This window comes from Macrobrachium nipponense, chromosome 2 (genome assembly GCF_015104395.2).
Source record: "Macrobrachium nipponense isolate FS-2020 chromosome 2, ASM1510439v2, whole genome shotgun sequence".
In the NCBI taxonomy this organism is placed as follows: domain Eukaryota; kingdom Metazoa; phylum Arthropoda; class Malacostraca; order Decapoda; family Palaemonidae; genus Macrobrachium; species Macrobrachium nipponense.
Window position 1 is genome coordinate 60,625,304 of NC_087201.1, and position 8,396 is coordinate 60,633,699.

Sequence of the window (8,396 nt, forward strand, 5' to 3'; positions counted from 1 at the left end):
CAAAAGAAAATTCTTCCCTTCGTCTTTTTCTGTTCCAGACACTCGGAGCTTAACAATGCCATACAATGGTCAAGCGAATTTAACTGGTTTTATGTAATCCTCTCTCTCTTCTCTCATCTCTCTCTCTGCTCTCTCTCTCTCTCTCTCTCATCTCTCATCTCTCTCTCTCTCTTGTATTTTAATGAAAATATACAGTAATTTGTGAATACACAGTGTTGCACATGAAAAAAGTAAATTAGTGATAATTTTAGAGATACGGCCCTAAGAAAAATTGCAAATTTTCCCTGTGGAAATGTTTTCAAGAACGTTGTTCCGGCTTACGACGATTTTCGGGTTACGACGCGTCTTAAGAACGGAACCCCCGTCATAACCCGGGGACTGCCTGTACTTATATAAAATTCTGCAGTTCTAAAATAATTCATCGCTTATTTCTGCTGGCATCAAATTGTACTGATATGGTTTATGTAAATCTTATCTACTTCTCTACCAATCCCATCTGTTCTCTCTGAAAAAATAATCACTTTACCCCCACCTAAAATGTATGATAAAAAGTCAATCAACTACTCACCTCATTTTCCCTGGCTACCTCTTCTTCATTTACTGACCCTGTTGAAAGTAAGTCAAGTTAACTATATGATGGGAGTTATTAGACAATCAAAAGCATTTGAAATAAGATACTTAAAATGCTCGTTAAAAGATCCTTGATCATTAGTGGAGTTTGAAAATATATAGTAGTTAATTGAAATTAACAGAGATGAATATAATCTAATAAGTTGTCAGTACCATAAAATATCAAATTTTAAAGTACTAATATGTGTTTGTCCTAGGTATACAAACCTGAGTCATAAGTAGGGCCATGATTCAGCGTGAGCAAAAAAGTTAATAAAACCCAATAACAAGGTGGTTAACTGGAAGTAGGCACAAGTGGGGCAAACCTGCTGTAAGCCAGAACTTTTTCCTTCAAAATCAAGAATTAAGTAGGGTGGCTGCGGTAGAATTTGTTAAAAGGCTCTAGTTTGTTAACCTACAAAAAATACACATTATACTTTACATTCCTACAGAAATACAGGATAGGCTCTCAACTCGCTATAAAGCTGAATTTACATCTGGAAATATCCTATTCCTGGTCATGAATACGAGCAAAGGACCAATGACTCCTGTAATCTACACAATCTGGCACAGGGGTATGAGACTGATATACCTCTGAGCCAGAGTGAAATGAGTTTGTACTCTAGAAAACTTAAAAGTATAAATTCACACTCTACAGATATGGTAGCACATGTCAGAGGGCACTTAGTATCTGGGTCAACCATAAATATGATAGATTTTTTAATCTATTTGTATTCTTCATAGCTAACAAACCTGAGGTCTTAACAATAGGATAATCTTCTAGTGCTAGCTGGAAACTGGTATAAACAATAAAAGATTGTAAAAATGATATTGTTAAGATACAATAAAGTTTTGTACATACTTACCCGGCAGATATATACTTAGCTAATGTCTCTGACGTCCCGACAGAATTCAAAACTCGCGGCACACGCTACAGGTAGGTCAGGTGATCACCCTCTCCCGTCGCTGGGTGGCAGGAATAGGAACCATTCCCGTTTTCTAATCAGATTTTCTCTTCCACCTATCTCCTGAGGGGAGGCTGGGTGGGCCATTAATCGTATATATCTGCCGGGTAAGTATGTACAAAACTTTATTGTATCTTAACAATATCATTTTTGTACATGCAACTTCCCCGGCAGATATATACTTAGCTGATTGGCACCCTTGGCGGAGGGTAAGAGATAGCTAAACACTAATACAAAAAATAAAAAACAGGGAAACAACATCTATTGTAGGTAACATAAAAAACCTTGGTTCCTACCTGATTGGGCAGAAGACTTCATGATTACTGTCTATGAGTCTGCTTGCCTCCAGAACTTCAGTGAGGATGAGACCTGTTCCTGACAGTTCTTCTGGGTCTTGTCTCGGATCATACCAATGGGGAAAAACCCACTTACATGGCAGAGCCTTCACCTTCATCATATCAACGGGGACTAACCCTCTTACATGACAGAGCTTAGGTCCAAACAACTAACAAGGAGCACGAAAGCCAATCCCGACCACCTGACCACACTACTATTGTTAACACTACGATTTGAAAGGGGCACATTCCCAAATCCCCTTCCAATCGACAACAAAACACAACACCAAAAAATTAAAAATTAAAAATTCCTAATCTAACTAACTATAAAGGATTAGCTTCAGCTCCCTGCCCCAGCAACGAATCTGCAGACCCGTACGGTCCGAGAGAGAAGCACTTACCATAAGTGACTCGCACGTCTCTTAAGTAACTCGATGCAAAAACTGAATTGCATCTCCAGTAGGTGGACTCGACAAGCGCCTGTAGAGACATATTCCTGTGAAAAGCTAAGGAGGTAGCTACAGCTCTGACCTCATGAGCTTTGATTCTTAGGAGTTTTAAGTGTTCCTCTTCACAGGAAGCATGAGCTTCTCTAATTACGTCTCTAATAAAAAACGCTTGAGCATTCTTAGAAATCGCTCTCTTAGGATTTCTTACCGAGCACCAAAGACTATCCACATTTCCACCAAGTAGCTTCTTCCTTTCTAGGTAGAACTTGAGTATCCTGACTGGACACAAGGTCCTTTCTAGTAAGTCTCTCCCTACCAAAGAAGACAGTCCCTTAATCTCAAAAGTCCTTGGCCATGGCTTAGAAGGGTTTTCGTTCTTTGCTAAGAACAGGGGATTAAAGGAGCATACCGCAGAGTCTTCCTTAAAGCCCATTGTTCCTTCTAAAGCCTGAAGCTCACTAACCCTCTTAGCAGAGGCTAGTGCAAAGAGAAAGAGAGACTTCCTAGTCAAGTCTCTGAAAGAGGAAGTATGAGGAGGTTCGAACTTCTCGGACATTAAGTATTTAAGAACCACATCCAGGTTCCAACTAGGTGGTCTTATAGTCCTGGACTTCGAGGTTTCAAAGGACCTTATCAAGTCATGTAGATCCTTGTCCTCCGAGATATTAAGGCCCCTATGTCTGAAAACAGAGGAAAGCATGCTCTTATATCCTTTTATTGTGGTAACGGCCAGATTGCATTTCTCCCTCGAATAAAGGAGAAAGTCAGCTATTTCCGTCACAGAGGTACTGGAAGAGGATACTTTCTGGGCCCTGGTCCACCTTCGGAACACCTCCCACTTCGACTGGTACACGCGTAGAGTTGAAGGTCTTCTGGCTCTTGCAATAGCCTTTGCAGCATTGCGTGAAAACCCCCTCACTCTGACTCATCTGACGAGTCCGTTCGGACAGTCTGAAGGCAGTCAGACCGAGAGCGGGAGGTTTTTTGTGGTATCTGTCGAAGTGGGGCTGTTTGAGAAGATCGTTCCGCAGTGGAAGGGACCTCGGGAAATCTATCATCCATTCCAGTACCTCTGTGAACCAATCTTGAGCTGGCCAGAATGGAGCGATGAGGGTCAGTTTTGCTCCCTCCGAAGAGACGAACTTTCTTACTACCTCTCCTAGGATCTTGAAAGGAGGAAAAGCGTACCCGTCGATCCCCTTCCAATTTAGAAGGAGACCATCTACTGCCACTGCCCTTGGATCAATTATTGGTGAGCAGTAGTTCTCCAGTCTCGCATTCCAATGCGTTGCGAAGAGGTCGATATTGGGTCTCCCCCAGAGGTTCCAGAGCTTGTTGCACACTTCTGAATGCAGAGTCCATTCCGTGGGAAGGACTTGATCCCTTCTACTCAGAAGGTCTGCTCTTACGTTCTTTTCCCCTTGGATAAATCTGGTTAGGAGAGTTATTTTCTGTTCCTCGGTCCAAAGAAGAAGCTCCCTTGCTTTCTCGAAAAGGGAGAATGAGTGGGTCCCTCCCTGCTTCCTTATGTAGGCTAGAGCTGTCGTGTTGTCCGAGTTTACTTGCAACACGGCACCCAAGACTTGAGGTTCGAAGTGAACGAGAGCTAGATGCACTGCTGCTAGTTCCTTCTTGTTGATGTGCCAGGACACCTGTTCCCCACTCCAGGTGCCTGACACTTCTCTCGAGCCTAGAGTCACTCCCCATCCTAGTTCCGAGGCGTCTGTAAATAACACTAGGCGAGGGCTCAACAACTGCAGGGAGAGTCCTTGGTTGAGTCTGTTTGGCTCTAACAACCAACTGAGGTCCTCCTTTATTCTCTTTGAGAGCCGAAATGAGTCCGAAAGGTCTTGGTGCTTCTGATCCCAATTCTCCCTGAGGAATAATTGTAGGGGTCTTAAGTGCAGCCTCCCTAGAGAAACGAACTGTTCCAGTGAGGAAAGGGTCCCCAGAAGACTCATCCAGTCCCTCGCGGAACATTTTTCTTTCTCTAGGAATGTCTTCACTTTCTGTAAACATCTCTCCTGTCGTTCCTTTGATGGATACGCACGAAAACCCTGAGAATCCATCAGAATCCCCAGATAGACAATGCTTTGCTGGGGATTCATCTGGGACTTCCCAAGGTTTATTAACAGTCCTAGGGACTGAGCTAGGTCCAGTGTTAATTTCAAGTCCTCCAGACAGCGATCCTTTGACTGGGCACGGATCAGCCAATCGTCGAGATACGAGATCCTTACTCCTTCGATATGTAGCCAATGAGCGACATTCCTCATCAGACCCGTGAACACTTGAGGGGTCGTAGCAAGACCGAAGCATAGGGCTCGAAACTGAAAAACTTTGCCCTGTACCATGAATCTTAGGTACCTCCTGGACGAAGGATGGATAGGCACATGGAAATAGGCATCCTGAAGGTCCAGGGACACCATCCAATCCCCTGGACGAAGAGCTGCAAGGACGGAGGATGTCGTTTCCATAGTGAACTTTGTCTTGACAACGAAGCGATTCAGGGTACTTACGTCCAGGACTGGTCTCCACCCCCCTGAGGCTATTGGTACTAGAAAAAGACGTTGTAAAACCCCGGAGATTGAAGGTCTTGAACACTTTCTATCGCCTCCTTGTCCATCATTTCTTCTACGAGTTGTAGCAGGGCCTGGTTTCTTATAGGATCTCGGTATCTTGCTGTTAACTCCCTTGGAGTTGTTGTTAAGGGAGGTTTTTCCCTGAAGGGGATAAGGTATCCTCTCTCGAGGATAGAGAGGGACCAGGTGTCCCCCCACCCCCCCCCCCCCCCCCCTGAGCCCAGACTTTTACAAACTTCAGAAGTCTGGCTCCTACTGTAGTCTGGAGGACTACTGTCTCACTGTGGTTTGGTAAAGGTTTTGCGTGCCGATCTTCCTCTCTTGACAGGCCTCCTACTCCTAAGAGAGGGTCTAGATGTTGTTCTCCCTCGAAAGGGCTGTTGAAAAACAGGCTTCTCTCTTTTAGCCAAAGGAACTGCAGGTTTCAGTCTCTTCGCCAACTGCGCAAGAAGATCTTGCGTTGCCTTTTCTGATAAGGACCTCGAGATGTCCTTCAAGGCCTCTTGTGGAAACAGGTGACTCGAAAGGGGCGAATACAGCAAGGAGGCTCTCTGTAGAGGAGACACTGATTTTGCCAAAAAGGAACTGTAAACAGATCTCTTTTTAAGGACTCCGGATCCAAAGAGAGAAGCAACTTCCGTTGATCCATCCATCACGGCCTTATCTAAACAAGAAAGGACACTAGTTAAAACCTCCATAGTTACAAAATCTGGATCCTGTGCTCTCTTGGCCAGGGCTCCCAGGGTCCAATCCATAAAATTGAAGACTTCAAGTGTGTGAAATAGACCCTTAAGCACATGGTCCATTTCGCACATTCCCCAAGAAGCCTTCGCCAATAGAAGAGAGCGTCTCCTAGAAGAATCCACTAAAGCTGATAAGTCGGCATCCGCTGAAGAAGGAAGGCCCAATCCCATTGGTTCTTTTGTGTCATAACAGACACCTGGCTTACCTGCCAACTTCGAAGGAGGGCAAGAAAAAACAGTCTTGCCCGCTTCTTTCTTAGAGAGGAGCCAGCTCTCTAAGCTCTTGATGGCTTTCTTCATAGAAAGCGTCAGACGCATTTTAACAAATGAAGGCGACTTCGAAAGTTTGATGCTTGAAAGCAGTGATCCTGGCGAAGGAGGATCCGCTGGGTGAAGCGAGTCCTCGAACTCTTGAAGAAACAGGGCTGCCAGCCTCTTGTAATCCGAGACGCCCGCATCTTTAGGAGCTTCATCCTCGGAAACCTCTTCTAAGGTAGCATTAGGGGAAGAAGGTCTCTTCGGAGAAGGAGTCCTAGAAGGAGAGGGGCTCTTCTCCTTCGAAGGAAGCTTGGAAGAGGAAGGGAGTCCACTTCCCGAAGCAATCCTATCCACAGAAGAACTAGCTTCTACAGGAAGGGGCCTAGCAGGAGAAGAACGACTGCCGCTTCTCAAAGGCTCTTGTTGTCTGAGAGGGGAAGAGCTTGCGTCTTTGCAGGAGAATCTACCAGGAGTAGGGTGAGAATCCAGTAACAGGCTCTTTCCAGGCTCTTGGCGCCTGTGAGGAGAGGCACTAGCGACACGTCGGTGGCGCCTATCAGGCGCTACGCGACTTGGGGTAGAAAAGCGCCAGCTCTCATCCTGGCTCTTGCCAGGAGAGGAGCTTACTTCCTTCCGAAGACTCTTGCGAGAGGAAAAACTCGGATCTCCTAAGGAGCGCCTAACAGAAGTAGGGCGCAAAGTACCAACCAGGCTCTTCTCAGGCTCTTGGCGCCTGCGCGGAGAGGCGCTAGTGTCCTGCCGTGGGCGCCTGGAAGGAGTAACTCGCCTGGGCGGAGAAAAGCGCCTAGTATCATGATGGCGCCTGCTAGGAGAGGCGCTAGAATCTCTCCGAGAACATCTGGGGGGAGAGAACTGTTCATCGCTCTCTGCGTCTACGGGAAGAGCGGAGACTATCCTGTTCCTTAAGAGTTTCAGGTGCAACATCAGCCATAAAGAAGAAAAAGTCCAATGCAAATCCAAAAAACGGTCCAAATCAGCGTATACCAAAGCCAAAGAATGAATACTTCACCAAAAACAATCCTTAGCAAAGTAAGCAAGAATTCCATGCAGGAGGAACCAACAACGATGTTGTCGATACCGGCGACAGAGAAAATCTGATTAGAAAGCGGGAATGGTTCCTATTCCCGCCACCCAGCGGCAGGAGAGGGTGATCACCTGACCTACCTGTAGCGTGTGCCGCGAGTTTTGAATTCTGTCGGGACGTCAGAGACATTAGCTAAGTATATATCTGCCGGGGAAGTTGCATGTACAAAAACAAGGAATCTGTGGCATCTGGCAACTCATGTATACACATGGTGGATGTTTGGTTTTTGACCAAGCTCAGACCCCTGTAATATGCCAGTCTTTCTTCCAACCCAGGATATGAGAGGGGCAGCTAGAGGTGGACAATTAACATTAAGACCTCAACTTTGTTAGCTATGAAAAATACAAATTGATTAAAAAATTTGACATTTGTTCATATGCAAAACAAACCTTCGGTTTTAACAATAGGATAGACTTATACTTGGGGGGAGGTACAAGTATCCAGAACCAGCTGGGGATTCAGCCCGCCTGACTACCCTTCCTAGAAGATCGAGTTCTAGGGAAGGGGGTCTGAGCCCGTGAGAGAATAGATAAAAGAGTATCTAAAAAACTCCACCTTGTGGGATGAAACACAATAAGAGATGTCCAGATTCACTGTATTAGTGGAAGGTAAAAAGAATTCTGTTTAAAGGTAAAAAGAATTCTGTTTGTTCAAGCAACAAATCACATCTGCCACAGGGATTTGTTACCACTCCTCTCTCCCCTTGTTAGAGTGAGGAGTAAGTGCTACTGAGAAACAGATTTGTTATTTGCATAGGAACACACAAATACTTCAACCAGTACGGCTTCCACACTCGCCTGTATCAGACCAGTTCCAGCTTATGACATGTCAAATTCTTCAACCTGCCTGCCAGGAAGAAGAAAAGAGAACATGAGAAAGGAGGAGACCAGCCATCTCCCACATTCTTTCTACCACACAATCATCTTAGCTAAGATAGCAACTGTCCCACTGGGGACACTTGACAAGTTACTCAACTTGATGGGTAGCCACCACCAGACCCAAGGAAAAGTGTCCTAGGACGTGGGCAATGTCCTTCAGACAAATTCTTTTTAATTGCCAAAGTGGAACTCATTCCTCTAATGTTATGTGCTCTAGATTGTACAGACTCTGTGGCAGAACTATCTGATAAGGAGTATTCCTTTTAATCACCTCATGCAGTCAGAATGACAAGATCTTGTAAACTTCCATTCTGGACTGATCAGTGCCAACACAGTCAATGACCTTTGGTCTTAGGTGGAGAATCCTCACATAGCAGGGCAGAGCTTTGACATGACAAGGCAAGAGCATCCATGAAGTGCGCCAGCAACCCCTCCAAGGATGGAGAACCCCCTAGCCCGAGCATCTTCCAAATCA

General features: G+C 45.3%; 1 protein-coding gene across 1 annotated transcript in view; it reads right to left on the reverse strand.

The window, feature by feature from the left end:
- LOC135220633 (E3 ubiquitin-protein ligase RFWD3-like) overlaps positions 1–8,396 on the reverse strand; it is an 82,689-nt gene that overhangs the window by 58,111 nt on the left and 16,182 nt on the right. The window contains exon 2 of the mRNA XM_064257950.1: positions 569–606. The gene's annotated coding sequence lies outside the window, so the exon portion shown is untranslated. The remainder of the gene's footprint in view (positions 1–568; positions 607–8,396) is intronic.